Raw genomic sequence first — 18,351 nt, 5'->3', positions numbered from 1 at the left:
AAACGAAAGAGCAAGAATGTTAGAGATTTTACCCTTATTCATTAGTGATGCTGAGCCTTTGGTTTTAGCAGGAGATTTTAACTGTATTTTAAGAGGGGAACGCCGGTTCTCGAACGCAGTAAGTCGCAACTACGATAAAACCTCGAATATGTTAAAAAATTTACTGTTGGATTTTAGACTTACTGATGTTTTTAAAAAATGCAACCTCCACCTTCCAGAAGAGGCCAGCGTTACCTGGAGCAATGTGAATTGTAGCTCCAGGATAGATTTTATTTTTTGCTCTTATCAAGTACTGCCTTTTAAATGTGACCTTTTTACTAATGTGTTTTCAGACCATAAGTTATTGTTTTTTAAAGTAAAAAGTGAAACAAAAAGAAGCACCGGTAGAAACGCCTGGAAATTAAACGTGTCCCTGTTACAAGATCCGCGGGTTTTATCAGATTTTATTGCCTTTTATAGAGATTGCAGACAGATGAGAGATCCCAGCATACCCATCAGCGTTTGGTGGGAAAAAATGAAATTTAAGATAAAGCAATTCTTCATAAATGTTGGGATCTCCAAGGCCAAAGCGAAGCGCGCCTTTTATACTAATCTGAACATCCGTCTGCAAACCCTGTACAAATTCCGAGACCATGGTATTAATGTGGAGAAGGAGCTCATAGACATAAAGAAAGAGATTGCCAAATGCCTGGAGCAGAAGGGAAAGGAGATCATCTTCCGCTCAAGAGTCCAGCACCTGGAAGAAAACGAGACCTGCTCCAGGTATTTCTTCAAGAAGACCAGAGGAAGGCAATCTCTTAACGAGCTACATGGTATTCGGGATGTGCAGGGGATTTTAAAAAAGGTTTATGAGTTTTATGCGGATCTTTTTAATACAAAGAATGTTGATAACAGTTTTATGGAAGACTAATTGAAGGAGATTACCGATATTTTAGATCCTGCCTCCCAAAAGCTTTTATTAAGAAAAATCACGGAGCAGGAGGTTTTAGAGACGATCAAGAGTTTTAAACCAGGTAAGGTGCCTGGCCCGGATGGTATACCCATCGAGTTTTATGTCACCTTTTATGGGCTTTTAAAAGATGATTTGTTCTCCCTTTTTACCGAGGTTTTTAATTCTAAAGCCCTCCCAGGGTCATGGAAGAAGGGTGACGTCTCCTTGCTGTACAAGAAAGGAGACAAAGCTGACCTAAAGAACTGGAGACCGATCACCCTTCTAAACTGTGATTATAAAATTATAGCCAAGATATGTGCGAGCAGACTTAAAACCGTCATACAGAAAATTATCCACTCCAACCAAGTCTGCGGAGTCCCTGGGAGGAGCATATGGGAGAACCTAAACCTCATTAAAGACGTGATCAGTGACACAAAGTCTAGAAAAGGAAAGATGGCCGTTTTATCGATAGATTTTGAAAAAGCTTTTGACCGAGTGTCCCACTTTTATCTTTTTAAGGTTTTAGAGAAGATGGGTATACCGGAGGGTTTTTTATTGTCTCTTAAAGCATTTTATGATAATTGTACAAGTAAAGTTTTAGTGAATGGTTTTAAGACACAGGGCGTGGTTTTAAAGTCCGGGGTAAAGCAGGGGTGTCCCTTGTCCCCACTACTCTTCATATGCGCATTGGAGCCTCTGATGTGTGCGCTACGGCGTGACAAGCAAATCCGTGGAATCCCCCTGCCAGGAGGGGGGGGGGGGTAGAGGCGAAGGTAGTGGGGTACATGGATGGCGTAGCAGTATTGTGCAGGGACACCCTATCCATACAAAAGACCCTAAGACAGATAGAATATTTTAGCTGCGCCTCGGGTTTTAAAGTAAATTTTAGTAAAAGCAATATTTTAAACATCGGTGAAATGCTTTTAACGGATATTCCGGTTCCTGTGTCTCCATCTGTACAAATTTTAGGTATCTCCTTCGATGAGTCCAATAATGGTTTTAACAGTTGGGACTTGGTGGCACAGAAAATAAATCAGAAACTTTGCATGTGGAAGCTGAGAGAGCTGACGATGGAGGGGAAGATTTTAATTACAAAAATGGTTATTCTACCTATCCTGTTGTTTTTAAGCATGGTGTTCCCCCCTCCAGAGCGGCTCCTCAAAAAGATTACTAAAGCTTGTTTTACCTTTTTATGGATCTCCAGGATGGAAAAGCTCAGGTGAGAGATTGTTTTAAAACCCAAAGCGATGGGCGGGAAGGATTTCCCAGATTTTAAAGCATTTCTCTTAATTAAGTTTTTTAGACTGTGTATTTCTGCGCTTTTTAAAGATAATTACTGGTCCTATTTTATGCGTTTTAACACCGGATATTTTATGAGGCGTAATGGCTGGTTTACCACAGTTTTAAATTCACCTTATGCTTTTAATATGCCGGATGAGTATAAGATTTTAGAGTCTATTATAGTTTTATATAATTTTAATGGGAAAAACGTACAAGTTTTAAAAGATAGTAAAAAATTGCTCAAAAATATTAAAGAAAATTCCCTAACAGAGACGGTGAGCAATTTTAACGAGCAACAAAGCAAAAAGATTTGGCAAATTATTAACAGCAACTATCTTTTTAATTCACAGAAAGACCTGGCCTGGAGCTGCGTACATCAGTGTCTTCCATGCCGGGCATTCCAGCACCGGAGAGGCTTGACCAACTCTGCCGCCTGCCCAAGACAAAGATGTGGAGATGACGAAACGACGACCCATCTGATGTGGACCGGTAACTTCGCTAAAGAAATATGGAAGAAGATAACACCCCTGATGACAAGGATAACTGGAGTAAAGCAACTAAGCCTCAATATAGTGATGTACGGTGGTCTGGAATGCCCAACACGGACTCAAAACATCATGGCATGGAAGATGATAAACTGTACTAAAGCAGCTCTGTGGAAGGCCAGGAATATTTTATTATTCAAACACGAGTTTTTATCTGTGAATGAGGTTTTATCCATTTTTCTTAATGAGTTATACCAGTATTACCTAATAGACCAGAAAAATTTTCCCATTTTATCCAGAAAGTGGTTTTTAAGCGAATGGAGTTCCATAATTTGATGCCACCAAGCGCCCATTTTATGTGAATGTAATTATTTTATATTTTAAAACAGTGTTGAAATATTGTTTTTGTATTTATAATGTTCTTCAGAATATTTCTTGTAAATCTGTTTTGATATAAATAAAAAGTCACCCCTTTGTAAGAGGTAGTCAATTTAAAAAAAAAAAAATCTGTTCTTATCAGTTTAATATCTGATACGTCCCCTATCTGGGGACCATATATTAAATGGATTTTTAGAACAGGGAGCTGGAAAAAGAGCTTGCTCTGTCCACTCCACGCATTGACCTGGTATTGCAGTACCTCCAGGACCGGTGCACCCCCTTTCCTACAACAGTTTACAAAAGCAGAAAAAAAAAACCGACGAGCAAGAGGTGCAGCGCAGCTGTGGCGGCTGCTGCTACCACCACCCAAGCACTTTGATTGACACTCAGCCCGTCTGCTCGCAACATTGTATCCACTGAGCAGCTGCGTCTGCCAGAGTGTGCACAGCACAGGTACAACTGGAAGCAAAACAACACACACCAGTTCATATGGCAGCCGCACTCTATAGTTCGTACCTACCGCTGCGCTAATAGCCAAGTTGGAAACATCGGGCAGGCACAGCGTATCCTGGCAGCCTGCGTCTGTATGCTCCACGTATTCGGGTCATGGGTGTATGTGCAGGGGGCCCGGAGCCCCAGGGGGCCCATAAAGTCTCTCTTCCCCACATTGTAAACCAATGCTATCAATGAAGCTTTATAGTTTGGGGGCCCAGTTCCAGACTTTGTACTGGGGCCCCGCAGCTTCAAGTTACACCTCCGGATCAGGATAATGCTAGGCCATTCCAACCAGCCTGTGTGTGTGACCTGCAGTCGCTGGTAGTCGAAAAGCGGCCGGCCCCGGATGCGCGCTTCAGAGTGGACAGACAGCAGCGGACCCCCAATCACACAGGCCCAAGGCTTGCTATGTAGCACGGAATACCTCATTGGACTGCAGCACTCCACGCGGGCTGAGATACACGCTCCACGTGGGATGGGCAGTATTCGTCCATGAAGATCCAGGCCAACGTTTAGAGATGGAGCAACACTCGGGGAGCAAAGAACTCCAACGAACGGACGTCTACTTTACAAGGATGTATTGCTTTATTCAATGCATGGACACAGAAACAGTTCAACCACTCGATTACAGACCGCAGTCAATACAGTAAAGAAAGAAATGTGTCTGTTTAATGTAAACTTGCATAGAGCTCGTTTGTCAGCCACTGACTGAATGCTGCTGCTGCATGTCTATAACGTGGTCTGACGTTACATGCACCACCAGGGATAAGGCCTTGCCTATAAGCATTCCCCAGCTGGCAAAAACGGAACCTCCCTGCCTATTCCTCACCATGGAAGAACGGAACCTACCTTTTTTTTAAAAAAAGAAAGCCACAGCAGCAGCCAACTAGATTTTGGTAGGCCGCTGTCTCCCCCTTGTGTGCTGCATAAAAAATGCACTCCACTAAAAATAACAATGATCCACGAAATAGAGCGTATGGAGAGAATGAGGCTTCTAGATGAGCCGTCAGGCTATGATAAATTGTATCACACCTGGGCGATATGGATAGATGCCCGGAGCTCACCCCTATTTACCAAGTGGTTACAGACAGGGACATGTGAGTAACACGTTTAAACCACAATCGTAAAGAGAAACAACAATTCTGGAGCCCCCCCCCCTTTTTGTTTTATTTTCTCTTTCTCCCGTGTCATAGATACCTACCCTCCCTTACCACTCCCGCCCCCCTTACCCTCCCCTCATTCCCCTGTTTGTAGACCTTATAAAATATCACAGACAAACATGATATAGTTCAACTCGAAATTGATTTATTAAGTTTCATTGTCAAAGTTATTTTTACATTGCTTTGAGATAAGGCAAAAGTTTCCCCCCCCCTCCATGAAACCAATAAAACCTATATTGAATAAAATTAAAATGATGCAGTTACCGGTAGTTCTGCAGCTTCTTGGTGGAAATAAAGACCATCTCCCGTCTCCCAGCTGCAGCAGAGACTGACTAAAATGGCTGCCAAGCCCGGTATTAATGCTTCTAAATTGATGACATCACAATGGAGTGACATCAGCCTGCCATACACCTGGCTCATGACATCACAAAGAAGTGACATCGTCAGCCTTCCAAACACCTGGCTCAATTGCATACAGTATGTATGTATGTATGTATGTATGTATGTGAGTCTATCTATCTATCTAGCTTTATTAATTATGTAGAATATGGATTATTTCTAAATTACAGATTTTGTAGATATAGATTAAAGATAGATTTAAGATTGTGTGTGTGTGTGTGTATGTGTGTATGTGTGTATGTATATATATATATATATATATATATATATATATGTGTGTATATATATATAATGTGTATATATATATATATATATATATATATATATATATATAATGTGTATATATATAATGTATATATGTAAAAAAAAATATAAAATCTGTAGTTATGTATGTATGGCGGGCAAAAAAGGCCTGCTGTATGTTTTTAAGTTCTTCGGATGACCATGCCGCTCTAATATTCTCCTTACTAGGGTCTACTAATGCTGGCCCAGGGGAAGGCAATAAAGCCCTATGGGGCCGAAGCCAATTTCCCTTATTTTAGGTAAAAAGTTTCCATCCGTCCCCACTCGAAATGCGGCCGGCCGAAGAGATCCCTCCAACCGACCGACCGACGCACCTTCAGAGACAAACTAGTGCTTGCTTCTAGTGTCATCGCCGGCTTAACCATCCTTTGTAGGGAGCTGACGAGTCCTGCAGCAGCAGCAGGCTCTGCAAGCCTAGGATGCGTGAGCACGGTGCAAGAGGAAGGACTGAGGGTGTGAGGCTGGGCGCGGTTGAGAAGGCGTGGGGCGGGGCTATGGAAAGTTTAAAAACTCTCCCAGCTGCCTGGGTGCATTGTGGGTGCGCCCAGAGTGCTGGCTGAGCGTGTTGCCTCAAGCCTTGGAAGTGGAGTTGGGCGGGCCGGGCTACAGGTGAAACCCATTTCGGGTTATCGCTTCTCGGCCTTTTGGCTAAGATCAAGTGTACCTGGTACAGGCGGTCTTAGTCAGAAGGTAACTCGGGTACCCCTCTCCTCTGCCTGGCGGGATCGCATACTCCGGTGGGCTTCACCCGCTTGCTGCTATCGGGGAGAGGAATTAGTCCCAGGGTAAACGGGTTGCGATCCCCCTGCCTCTTCTGGTCTCCGGGCCAGAGGAGGGCGCTACTTTTGTTGAGTCACAAAAGCGGTTTTGTGACTTTTCCTTTCTACAAACATGGGCGAAAGCCCACAAGAAATACCGGCATATGCGCGGATTAAGAACACAGTACGTGTCTCTTTTACAAATAATGCGGATACACGTGGCCTGAGGTATGTGGTTGAAGACGTGCTACAAGGAGTATTTAATGTGCAAAAGAGAGAGATTCTAGCGATCCAAGACTACCCCAAGCGACGGATCTATGACGTCACCCTAACTGAAACTGGCATATTTCGAGATCTGGTGGCGGCCATTCCAGAGAAGAAAGATCCGAAGCTTGAGGGTGTCTTGCTGGTCGAGCATGTCCTCGACATAACTAAACTCGTGGTGATTAAGATGTATTCTCCTTACATTGACGTGAAAGAGGTTGAGGCTTTCCTATCACGATATTTTAAATCCGTCAGATGTATGGGAAAGATTATGAACGAGTTTGGCATCTGGACCTCAAAGTGGCGTTTCCAGGCCACGTGTATAAGTGACCCCAGTTGGCCGGGGGGAGTGATCTTACCGCCCGCGCGTTTTAAATTGGGCAACGTGAATGGCGACCTGTACTTTGCGGGAATGCCCGACTTCTGCAGGGTTTGTTCAACATACGGTCACCAAAAAGAAAACTGTGCGAGTACTTGCAAGAAATGTGGGGGCACTGATCACGAGACAAGCGAGTGCAAAAAAGGCAAAGGTTGTTATTTCTGCGGCAGTGTTGGTCACCTCTACACGTTTTGCCCCCACAGAGCACAGAAGACGGAGCAGCAAGGGCGACCCGGACCGAAGGAGCAGCCAGGGCAGCCAGATGACCGGAATGCACCCCCCCAGGGAGAGGAACCTGAGGAGATGGAGGTCTCCAGTGGACCCCCCCAGACCGGTAAGGAGCAGCGGAGCATAAAGAGGAGGGTGAGTGACCGGCGGACAGGCTCTCCCTCCCGGGAAACCGGTGGAGGTGGTAGAGCCGGGGAAGCCGGTCCAGGCCCTCCCAAGATGCCCGCTCAAGCGGTGCCTGAGGTGGAGGACCCAGGGGGCACGGCGGCAGCAACACAAAAAAGGCGGAAAGGCTCAGGAGGCAGGCTCTATTCGGAGGTGGTGCAGGGGGGAACCCCGGAGATCCCGACGAAGTCGAAGGACCCGGGGAAAGTACCCCCTGCGGAGTCATCGCAGAAGGCCCCTCCCCCTCCCTGCCAGGAGGGGGCGCGGGGTGCCACCTCCGAGAGCACAGAGACATATGAGAGCCGAGTACCCACCCCAGCGGAGGGGACTGATGCAAGCACGGGAGCTAGCCCGCTAGCCCCCTTGGAGTTCCCAGTAGGAATCGAGTCAGTGTGGGACTTTACACAAATCCCTCTCTCGGGCACCGTAGGGGGTCCACTAAGCGAGGTAGGTTCCTCTCCAGCATCGACATTCACGATGGACTCGGATGCGGGGGGGTGTGAGAGTGTCAGCGAGGTCTTTGGCTTGCCCGGGGACTTCTGAGCAGAGACCCACACATTTCCTAGTCCCCCATGGCTGCTCTATCGGGACTCACGTTTAACGTCAGAAGCATCGAGAGCCACGTGAGGAGGGTCGCCCTCTTCAACTACCTGACGATTTTCGCTGCCTCCGTCTTTTTCCTGCAGGAGTGCGGGATCCCGCATAGAGCCCAGTACAAAAAATACCAAGAGGACTGGGTACATGGACCGTCGGTCTGGTCCGGCTCTAACTAGACCAGATCGGCGGGGGGTCGCCATTCTTTTTAAAGGAAACGTTTTAATTGACGTTATTAACGAAATTTTACCAGGCAGAATTTTATTGGTCAAAGCTTTTATTAACGGAGTAAAGTGGCAGTTTTTAAATTTTTATGGTGCAACAGATAAAAACACCCGAGCAGAAATGTTAGAGATTTTACCCCTTTTTTTAAACGATTCAGATCCTCTGATTTTAGCAGGAGATTTTAATTGTATTTTAAAGGGGGAACGCCGGCTTTCAAGCTCAGTGAGCAGAAATTATGACAAAACCTCAGCCTTGCTAAAAAACATCATTTCAGACGCCAAGCTCACTGATACTTACAAAAAATGCAACCCCAACGCATCAGAGGAAGCCGGCGTTACCTGGAGCAACAGACTGTGCAGCTCCAGGATCGATTTTATGTTCTGCTCTTACCAAGTACTGCCTTTTAGATGTGACCTTTTTACCAACGTTTTCTCGGATCATAAGCTTTTATATTTTAAAGTTGATTCAGTTTTAAAGAGAAAATCCGGTAAGAATGCCTGGAAGTTTAACGTGTCCCTTTTAGAAGATCCGCAGGTTTTATCTGATTTTATCACTTTTTATAAAGACTGCAGGCGAATAAAAGATCCCAACACTCCCACCAGCCAGTGGTGGGAGAAGATGAAACTGAAAATAAAAACATTTTTTATTAAGGTTGGGATCGCTAAAGCTAAAGCAAAACGTACATTTTATTCTAATCTGAATAATCGCCTGCAGACCCTGTATAAGTTCCGTGAACATGACATAGAGGTGGACCACGAGATCATCGATGTGAAGAAAGAGATCACCCGGTGCCTGGAGCAGAGGGGAAAAGAAATTATATTCCGTTCGAAAGTGCAACACCTGGAGGAGAACGAGACCTGCTCCAGGTACTTCTTCAAGAAGATAAGAGACAAGCGGACAGTCCTCGATGATCTCGATGGCACCAAGGACATACAGGGTATTTTAAAGAAAGTGTATGGTTTTTATGCGGATCTTTTTAATACTAAACCTGTTGACAGTGATTTTATGAATGACTCGTTGAAGGAGATCACTGACGTTTTAGATCCTGGTTCTCGTGAGATTTTATTACGGGACATCACAGAACAGGAGATTTTAGACACTATTAAGAGTTTTAAACCAGGTAAGGTGCCTGGGCCCGATGGTATACCCATAGAGTTTTATGTCACCTTTTTTGGTATTTTTAAGGATGACCTTTTCTCCCTTTTTACCGAGGTTTTTATGTCTAAAGCCCTCCCGGGGTCCTGGAAGAAGGGTGACGTGTCTCTTTTATACAAGAAAGGAGACAAGACGGACATCAAGAACTGGAGACCGATCACCCTTCTCAACAGCGACTACAAGATAATGGCCAAAATATGTGCAAACCGCCTCAAGACCGTAATAAGCAAAATTGTACACCCCAACCAGGTCTGTGGGGTGCCTGGGAGGGCTATATGGGAGAATCTTAACCTGATCAAAGATTGTATTAGTGACACAAAATCAAGAAGCGGAAAAATGGCAATTTTAACTATCGACTTTGAAAAAGCCTTTGACCGCGTGTCGCATTTTTATCTTTTTAAGGTTTTAGAGAGAATGGGTATACCGGAAGGTTTTTTATTGTCTTTAAAAGCGTTTTACAACAACTGCACGAGTAGAATTTTAGTCAACGGTTTTAGGACACAGGAAGTGCTTTTAAACTCCGGGGTGAAGCAGGGGTGTCCCTTGTCCCCACTACTTTTTATATGCGCACTAGAGCCTCTTTTATGCACCATATGGCGGGACAAGCAGATCCGTGGGATCCCCCTGCCCGGCGGGGGGGGGGGGGGGGGGGGGGGGATCGAGGCTAAAGTAGTGGGGTACATGGACGATGTGGCAATACTTGGAAGGGACACCCTGTCGATCCAGAAGGCTATTAGACAAATTGAGTTTTATTGCTGTGCCTCGGGTTTTAAAGTCAATTTTAACAAAAGTAGTGTTTTAAACATCGGGGACCTGCCCTTGCCAGATGTCCCCATTCCTGTGTCCGACTCGGTGCAGATTTTAGGAGTCTCCTTCAACGAGGATAACAGAGGTCTTAACAGCTGGGACTTGGTGGCACAAAAGATAAACAAGAAAATCTGTATGTGGAGCATGCGGCAGCTGACCATGGAGGGGAAGGTTTTAATCACCAAATCTGTGATTTTACCGATTTTATTGTATCTGAGCTTAGTGTTTCCCCCTCCTGGCAGAGTTTTTAATAAAATTGTAAAAGCATGCTTCACATTTTTATGGAGCTCCAAGATGGAGAAACTAAGCAGGGAAATCGTGATGAAGCCAAAAGACATGGGAGGAAAAGATTTCCCTGATTTTAAAGCCTTTTTATATACGAAGTATTTTAGTTTATGTATTGGTGCTCTTTTTAAAAACCACTATTGGTCCTATTTTATCCGGTATAACACAGGCTATTTTATGAGGAGGAACAATTGGTTCAAGACGGTTTTAAATTCCCCTTACTCTTTTAATCTACCCGGAGAATACAAGATTTTAGAGAAAATAGCGATTTTATATGATTTTACTGGCAAAAGCCCACAAGTTTTAATGAATAGTAAAGTCATTTTAAAGGATATTAAGAAAAGTGGTTTTTATGTTCAAGTAAGTAATTTTAACGAAAGACAAAGCAAAGAAACTTGGACAATGGTTAATTATTATATTTTTAATTCACAGAAAGATCTGGCCTGGAGCTGCGTCCATGACTGTCTTCCATGCCGGGCATTCCAGCATCGTAGAGGTTTGACCAGCACTGCCGCGTGCCCAAGACCAGGATGTGCAGGAGAAGAGACGACGACCCACCTGATGTGGACCTGCTACATTACAAAAAGAGTATGGACTAAGATATTGCCGCTACTGATTAAAATAACAGGACTTAAGAGACTAACATTGGATGCCGTTCTGTATGGATGCCTGGAATGCCCCACACGGACTCAGAAAATTATGGCATGGAAGATGGTCAATTCGGTCAAAGCAGCTCTATGGAAATCCAGAAACATTTTAGTTTTTAAACATGAAATTTTAACTGTGAAGGACATTTTAGCCATTACTCTTAATGAGATGCACCAGTACTTTTTAGTGGATAAGAAAAATTTCCCGATTTTAGCGAGAAAATGGCTTTTATCAGAATGGAGCTCCATAATATGATGCCACCAAGGGCCCTTTTATGTGATATTATCTTGTTCTGTATTTTTAACATGTATTTTATGTAGACGAATGTTTTAAATGGTATGTTTTAATGTGTTGTTTAATATGTTTTAATGTACTGTTTTTAACAATTGACAAAACGTCTATGTAAATATGTGTTGTACAAATAAAAACGCCCCCCATATGGAGGGCTTGTCAACTTAAAAAAATCTGTTCTTATCAGTTTAATATCTGATACGTCCCCTATCTGGGGACCATATATTAAATGGATTTTTAGAACAGGGAGCTGGAAAAAGAGCTTGCTCTGTCCACTCCACGCATTGACCTGGTATTGCAGTACCTCCAGGACCGGTGCACCCCCTTTCTTAATTCAGTATTCAAAAACAGAAACGACGAGCAAGAGGTGCAGCGCAGCTGTGGCGGCGGCTGCTGCTACCACCACCCAAGCACTTTGATTGACACTCAGCCCGTCTGCTCGCAACATTGTATCCACTGAGCAGCTGCGTCTGCCAGAGTGTGCACAGCACAGGTACAACTGGAAGCAAAACACACACCAGTTCATATGGCAGCCGCACTCTATAGTTCGTACCTACCGCTGCGCTAATAGCCAAGTTGGAAACATCGGGCAGGCACAGCGTATCCTGGCAGCCTGCGTCTGTATGCTCCACGTATTCGGGTCATGGGTGTATGTGCAGGGGGCCCGGAGCCCCAGGGGGCCCATAAAGTCTCTCTTCCCCACATTGTAAACCAATGCTATCAATGAAGCTTTATAGTTTGGGGGCCCAGTTCCAGACTTTGTACTGGGGCCCCGCAGCTTCAAGTTACACCTCCGGATCAGGATAATGCTAGGCCATTCCAACCAGCCTGTGTGTGTGACCTGCAGTCGCTGGTAGTCGAAAAGCGGCCGGCCCCGGATGCGCGCTTCAGAGTGGACAGACAGCAGCGGACCCCCAATCACACAGGCCCAAGGCTTGCTATGTAGCACGGAATACCTCATTGGACTGCAGCACTCCACGCGGGCTGAGATACACGCTCCACGTGGGATGGGCAGTATTCGTCCATGAAGATCCAGGCCAACGTTTAGAGATGGAGCAACACTCGGGGAGCAAAGAACTCCAACGAACGGACGTCTACTTTACAAGGATGTATTGCTTTATTCAATGCATGGACACAGAAACAGTTCAACCGCTCGATTACAGACCGCAGTCAATACAGTAAAGAAAGAAATGTGTCTGTTTAATGTAAACTTGCATAGAGCTCGTTTGTCAGCCACTGACTGAATGCTGCTGCTGCATGTCTAAAACGTGGTCTGACGTTACATGCACCACCAGGGATAAGGCCTTGCCTATAAGCATTCCCCAGCTGGCAAAAACGGAACCTCCCTGCCTATTCCTCACCATGGAAGAATGGAACCTACCTTTTTTTTAAAAAAAGAAAGCCACAGCAGCAGCCAACTAGATTTTGGTAGGCCGCTGTCTCCCCCTTGTGTGCTGCATAAAAAATGCACTCCACTAAAAATAACAATGATCCACGAAATAGAGCGTATGGAGAGAATGAGGCTTCTAGATGAGCCGTCAGGCTATGATAAATTGTATCACACCTGGGCGATATGGATAGATGCCCGGAGCTCACCTCTATTTACCAAGTGGTTACAGACAGGGACATGTGAGTAACACGTTTAAACCACAATCATAAAGAGAAACAACAATTCCGGAGCCCCCCCCCCCTTTTTGTTTTATTTTCTCTTTCTCCCGTGTCATAGATACCTACCCTCCCTTACCACTCCCCCCCCTTACCCTCCCCTCATTCCCCTGTTTGTAGACCTTATAAAATATCACAGACAAACATGATATAGTTCAACTCGAAATTGATTTATTAAGTTTCATTGTCAAAGTTATTTTTACATTGCTTTGAGATAAGGCAAAAGTTTCCCCCCCTCCATGAAACCAATAAAACCTATATTGAATAAAATAAAAATGATGCAGTTACCGGTAGTTCTGCAGCTTCTTGGTGGAAATAAAGACCATCTCCCGTCTCCCAGCTGCAGCAGAGACTGACTAACATGGCTGCCAAGCCCGGTATTAATGCTTCTAAATTGATTGACATCACAATGGAGTGACATCAGCCTGCCATACACCTGGCTCATGACATCACAAAGGAGTGACATCGTCAGCCTTCCAAACACCTGGCTCAATTGCATACAGTATGTATGTATGTATGTATGTATGTATGTATGTGAGTCTATCTATCGATCTATCTTTACTATTTATGTAGAACTAGCGTACCCGTCGCGCGTTGCTGCGAAGACAGACATACATACATACATTCGTTTTTATATATCTAGATGACGGCAGCAGCGACCACTGAGGTTTTGTAGGCCGCTGCTTCCCCCTTGCAGGCTGAATAAAATAGCCGTTGTGTGGAACATCCAATTTATCCGGCTGCTGTGGCTTCTTGGGAAGATAGCCTAGTACATGTTTGCCCACTTCCAACTCCAATGGAGACTGACTGTAAATGGCTGGCGTGCTCTAGTATTTATGGTTTCAAGCTGTACATGTCATTGCATACAGTCTATCTATCTATCTATCTATCTATCTATCTATCTATCTATCTAGGTTATTGCATACAGTCTATCTATCTATCTATCTATGACATCAGGAAATGAGAGAATTATATTCCGTACGTAAAATTTTAACGCTAATTCTTTGGCGCTTTGAATTGAATAATCGAGTTGGGACCCATTAACTTTTCCTATTTATGACATAATCAATGCTCGTGCCAAATTTCAAGTTTCTATGACATTGGGAAGTGAGAGAATTAAATTCTGTACATAAAATTTGGACGCTAATTCTTTTGCGCTTAGAATTGAATAATCGAGTTGGGATGAGACATAAGGCCTTGCCCATAAGCATTCCCCAACCTCCAAGAACTGAACCTACCTACCTGAATGAGATTTTGTAGGCCGCTGCTTCCCCCTTGCGGGCTGAATAAAATAGCCGTTGGGTGGAACATACAATTTATCCGGCTGCTGTGGCTTCTTAGGAAGATATCCTAGTACTTGTTTACCCACTTCCAACTCCAATGGTAATTGGCTGGCGTGCTCTAGTGGTTCCAAGCTGTACGTGTCATAATACAGCCTTAATGACATCACAATGCAGCTTTATAGAACATGTTGGGGCATGTTCAAGGGCGTCCGATGTTGATGACATCAGTGATGACATCACAATAGCAGGTGGCTTACTTATTCGATCTACGTGGGGGGGGGTCGTAACTTTCGACGACGCTCGCGCGCGCGCCATTTATCGTAGGATAGTTGTACTATGCCTATAATCTTCCCAGGAGTGTACTCAACAACTTCCCAAAGTTTCACGGCGATCGGATGAATGGTGTAGTAGCGCATAAAGGACAAACAGACACGCACGCAGACAGACATACATTCAATTTTATAGATATAGATATGGATTATTTCTAAATTACAGATATTGTAGATATAGATTAAAGATAGATTTAAGATTGTGTGTGTGTGTGTGTGTGTATGTGTGTATGTATATATATATATATATATATATATATATATATATATGTGTATATATATATAATGTGTATATATATATATAATGTATATATGTAAAAAAAAATATAAAATCTGTAGTTATGTATGTATGGCGGGCAAAAAAGGCCTGCTGTATGTTTTTAAGTTCTTCGGATGACCATGCCGCTCTAATATTCTCCTTACTAGGGTCTACTAATGCTGGCCCAGGGGAAGGCAATAAAGCCCTATGGGGCCGAAGCCAATTTCCCTTATTTTAGGTAAAAAGTTTCCATCCGTCCCCACTCGAAATGCGGCCGGCCGAAGAGATCCCTCCAACCGACCGACCGACGCACCTTCAGAGACAAACTAGTGCTTGCTTCTAGTGTCATCGCCGGCTTAACCATCCTTTGTAGGGAGCTGACGAGTCCTGCAGCAGCAGCAGGCTCTGCAAGCCTAGGATGCGTGAGCACGGTGCAAGAGGAAGGACTGAGGGTGTGAGGCTGGGCGCGGTTGAGAAGGCGTGGGGCGGGGCTATGGAAAGTTTTACAAACTCTCCCAGCTGCCTGGGTGCATTGTGTGTGCGCCCAGAGTGCTGGCTGAGCGTGTTGCCTCAAGCCTTGGAAGTGGAGTTGGGCGGACCGGGCTACAGGTGAAACCCGTTACGGGTTATCGCTTCTCGGCCTTTTGGCTAAGATCAAGTGTACCTGGTACAGGCGGTCTTAGTCAGAAGGTAACTCGGGTACCCCTCTCCTCTGCCTGGCGGGATCGCCCACTCCGGTGGGCTTCACCCCCCTGCTGCTATCGGGGAGAGGGATTAGTCCCAGGGTAAACGAGTTGCGATCCCCCTGCCTCTTCTGGTCTCCGGGCCAGAGGAGGGCTCTACTTTTGTTGTGTCACAAAAGCGGTTTTGTGACTTTTCCTTTTCTACAAACATGGGCGAAAGCCCACAAGAAATACCGGCATATGCGCGGATTAAGAACACAGTACGTGTCTCTTTTACAAATAATGCGGATACACGTGGCCTGAGGTATGTGGTTGAGGACGTGCTACAAGGAGTATTTAATGTGCAAAAGAGAGAGATTCTAGCGATCCAAGACTACCTGGCATATTTCGAGATCTGGTGGCGGCCATTCCAGAAAAGAAAGATCCGAAGCTCGAGGGTGTCTTGCTGGTCGAGCACGTCCTCGACATAACTAAACTCGTGGTGATTAAGATGTATTCTCCCTACATTGACGTGAAAGAGGTTGAGGCTTTCCTATCACGATATTTTAAATCCGTCAGATGTATGGGAAAGATTATGAACGAGTTTGGTATCTGGACCTCAAAATGGCGTTTCCAGGCCACGTGTATAAGTGACCCCAGTTGGCCGGGGGGAGTGATCTTACCGCCCGCGCGTTTTAAATTGGGCAAAGTGAATGGCGACCTGTACTTTGCGGGAATGCCCAACTTCTGCAGGGTTTGTTCAACATACGGTCACCAAAAAGAAAACTGTGCGAGTACTTGCAAGAAATGTGGGGGCACTGATCACGAGACAAGCGAGTGCAAAAAAGGCAAAGGTTGTTATTTCTGCGGCAGTGTTGGTCACCTCTACACGTTTTGCCCCCACAGAGCACAGAAGACGGAGCAGCAAGGGCAACCCGGACCGAAGGAGCAGCCAGGGCAGCCAGATGACCGGAATGCACCCCCCCAGGGAGAGGAACCTGAGGAGATGGAGGTCTCCAGTGGACCCCCCCAGAGCGGTAAGGAGCAGCGGAGCATAAAGAGGAGGGTGAGTGACCGGCGGACAGGCTCTCCCTCCCGGGAAACCGGTGGAGGTGGTAGAGCCGGGGAAGCCGGTCCAGGCCCTCCCAAGATGCCCGCTCAAGCGGTGCCTGAGGTGGAGGACCCAGGGGGCACGGCGGCAGCAACACAAAAAAGGCGGAAAGGCTCAGGAGGCAGGCTCTATTCGGAGGTGGTGCAGGGGGGAACCCCTGAGATCCCGACGAAGTCGGAGGACCCGGGGAAATTACCCCCTGCGGAGTCATCGCAGAAGGCCCCTCCACCTCCCTGTCAGGAGGGGGCGCGGGGTGCCACCTCCGAGAACACAGAGACATGTGAGAGCCGAGTACCCACCCCGGCGGAGGGGACTGATGCAAGCACGGGAGCTGGCCTGCTAGCCCCCTTGGAGTTCCCAATAGGAATCGAGTCGGTGTGGGACTTTACCCAAATCCCTCTCTCAGGCACCGTAGGGGGTCCACTAAGCGAGGTAGGTTCCTCTCCAGCATCGACATTCACGATAGACTCGGATGCGGGGGGGTGTGAGAGTGCCAGCGAGGTCTTTGGCTTGCCCGGGGACTTCTGAGCAGAGACCCACACATTTCCTAGTCCCCCATGGCTGCTCTATCGGGACTCACGTTTAACGTCAGAAGTATCGAGAGCCACGTGAGGAGGGTCGCCCTCTTCAACTACCTGACGATTTTCGCTGCCTCCGTCTTTTTCCTGCAGGAGTGCGGGATCCCGCATAGAGCCCAGTACAAAAAATACCAAGAGGACTGGGTACACGGACCGTCGGTCTGGTCCGGCTCTAACGAGACCAAATCGGCGGCTGTCGCCATTCTTTTTAAAGGAAACGTTTTAATTGACGTTATTAATGAAATTTTACCAGGCAGAATTTTATTGGTCAAAGCTTTTATTAACGGAGTAAAGTGGCAGTTTTTAAATTTTTATGGTGCAACAGATAAAAACACCCGAGCAGAAATGCTAGAGATTTTACCCCTTTTTTTAAACGATGCAGATCCTCTGATTTCAGCAGGAGATTTTAATTGTATTTTAAAGGGGGAACGCCGGCTTTCAAGCTCAGTGAGCAGAAATTATGACAAAGCCTCAGCCTTGCTAAAAAACATCATTTCAGACGCCAAGCTCACTGATGCTTACAAAAAATGCAACCCCAGCGCATCAGAGGAAGCCGGCGTTACCTGGAGCAACAGACTGTGCAGCTCCAGGATTGATTTTATGTTCTGCTCTTACCAAGTACTGCCTTTTAGATGTGACCTTTTTAACAACGTTTTCTCGGATCATAAGCTTTTATATTTTAAAGTTGATTCAGTTTTAAAGAGAAAATCCGGTAAGAATGCCTGGAAGTTTAACGTGTCCCTTTTAGAAGATCCGCAGGTTTTATCTGATTTTATCACTTTTTATAAAGACTGCAGGCGAGTAAAAGATCCCAACACTCCCACCAGCCAGTGGTGGGAGAAGATGAAACTGAAAATAAAAACATTTTTTATTAAGGTTGGGATCGCTAAAGCTAAAGCAAAACGTACATTTTATTCTAATCTGAACACTCGCCTGCAGACCCTGTATAAGTTCAGAGAACATGACATAGAGGTGGACCACAAGATCATCGAGGTGAAGAAAGAGATCGCCCGATGCCTGGAGCAGAGGGGAAAGGAGATAATCTTCCGTTCAAAAGTGCAACACCTGGAGGAGAACGAGACCTGCTCCAGGTACTTCTTCAAGAAGATAAGAGACAAGCGGACAGTCCTCGATGATCTCGATGGCACCAAGGACATACAGGGTATTTTAAAGAAAGTGTATGGGTTTTATGCGGATCTTTTTAATACAAAAACTGTTGACAGTGATTTTATG

The 18,351-nt window shown here is 45.4% G+C and overlaps 1 non-coding gene and 1 pseudogene across 1 annotated transcript; both read left to right on the top strand.

Annotated features, from left to right (window-relative positions):
* The first annotated feature begins 3,164 nt into the window (after positions 1–3,164).
* On the top strand, positions 3,165–3,356 carry LOC136573996 (U2 spliceosomal RNA). Its single transcript, XR_010786182.1, has one exon. It is a non-coding gene; the product is annotated as a U2 spliceosomal RNA (small nuclear RNA).
* Positions 3,357–11,382: 8,026 nt separating this feature from the next.
* LOC136574085 (U2 spliceosomal RNA) lies at positions 11,383–11,557 on the top strand (annotated as a pseudogene).
* Positions 11,558–18,351: the final 6,794 nt, after the last annotated feature.

This window comes from Eleutherodactylus coqui, chromosome 7 (assembly GCF_035609145.1).
Source record: "Eleutherodactylus coqui strain aEleCoq1 chromosome 7, aEleCoq1.hap1, whole genome shotgun sequence".
Classification (NCBI taxonomy): domain Eukaryota; kingdom Metazoa; phylum Chordata; class Amphibia; order Anura; family Eleutherodactylidae; genus Eleutherodactylus; species Eleutherodactylus coqui.
This window is presented reverse-complemented; position numbering and strand designations above follow the sequence as displayed.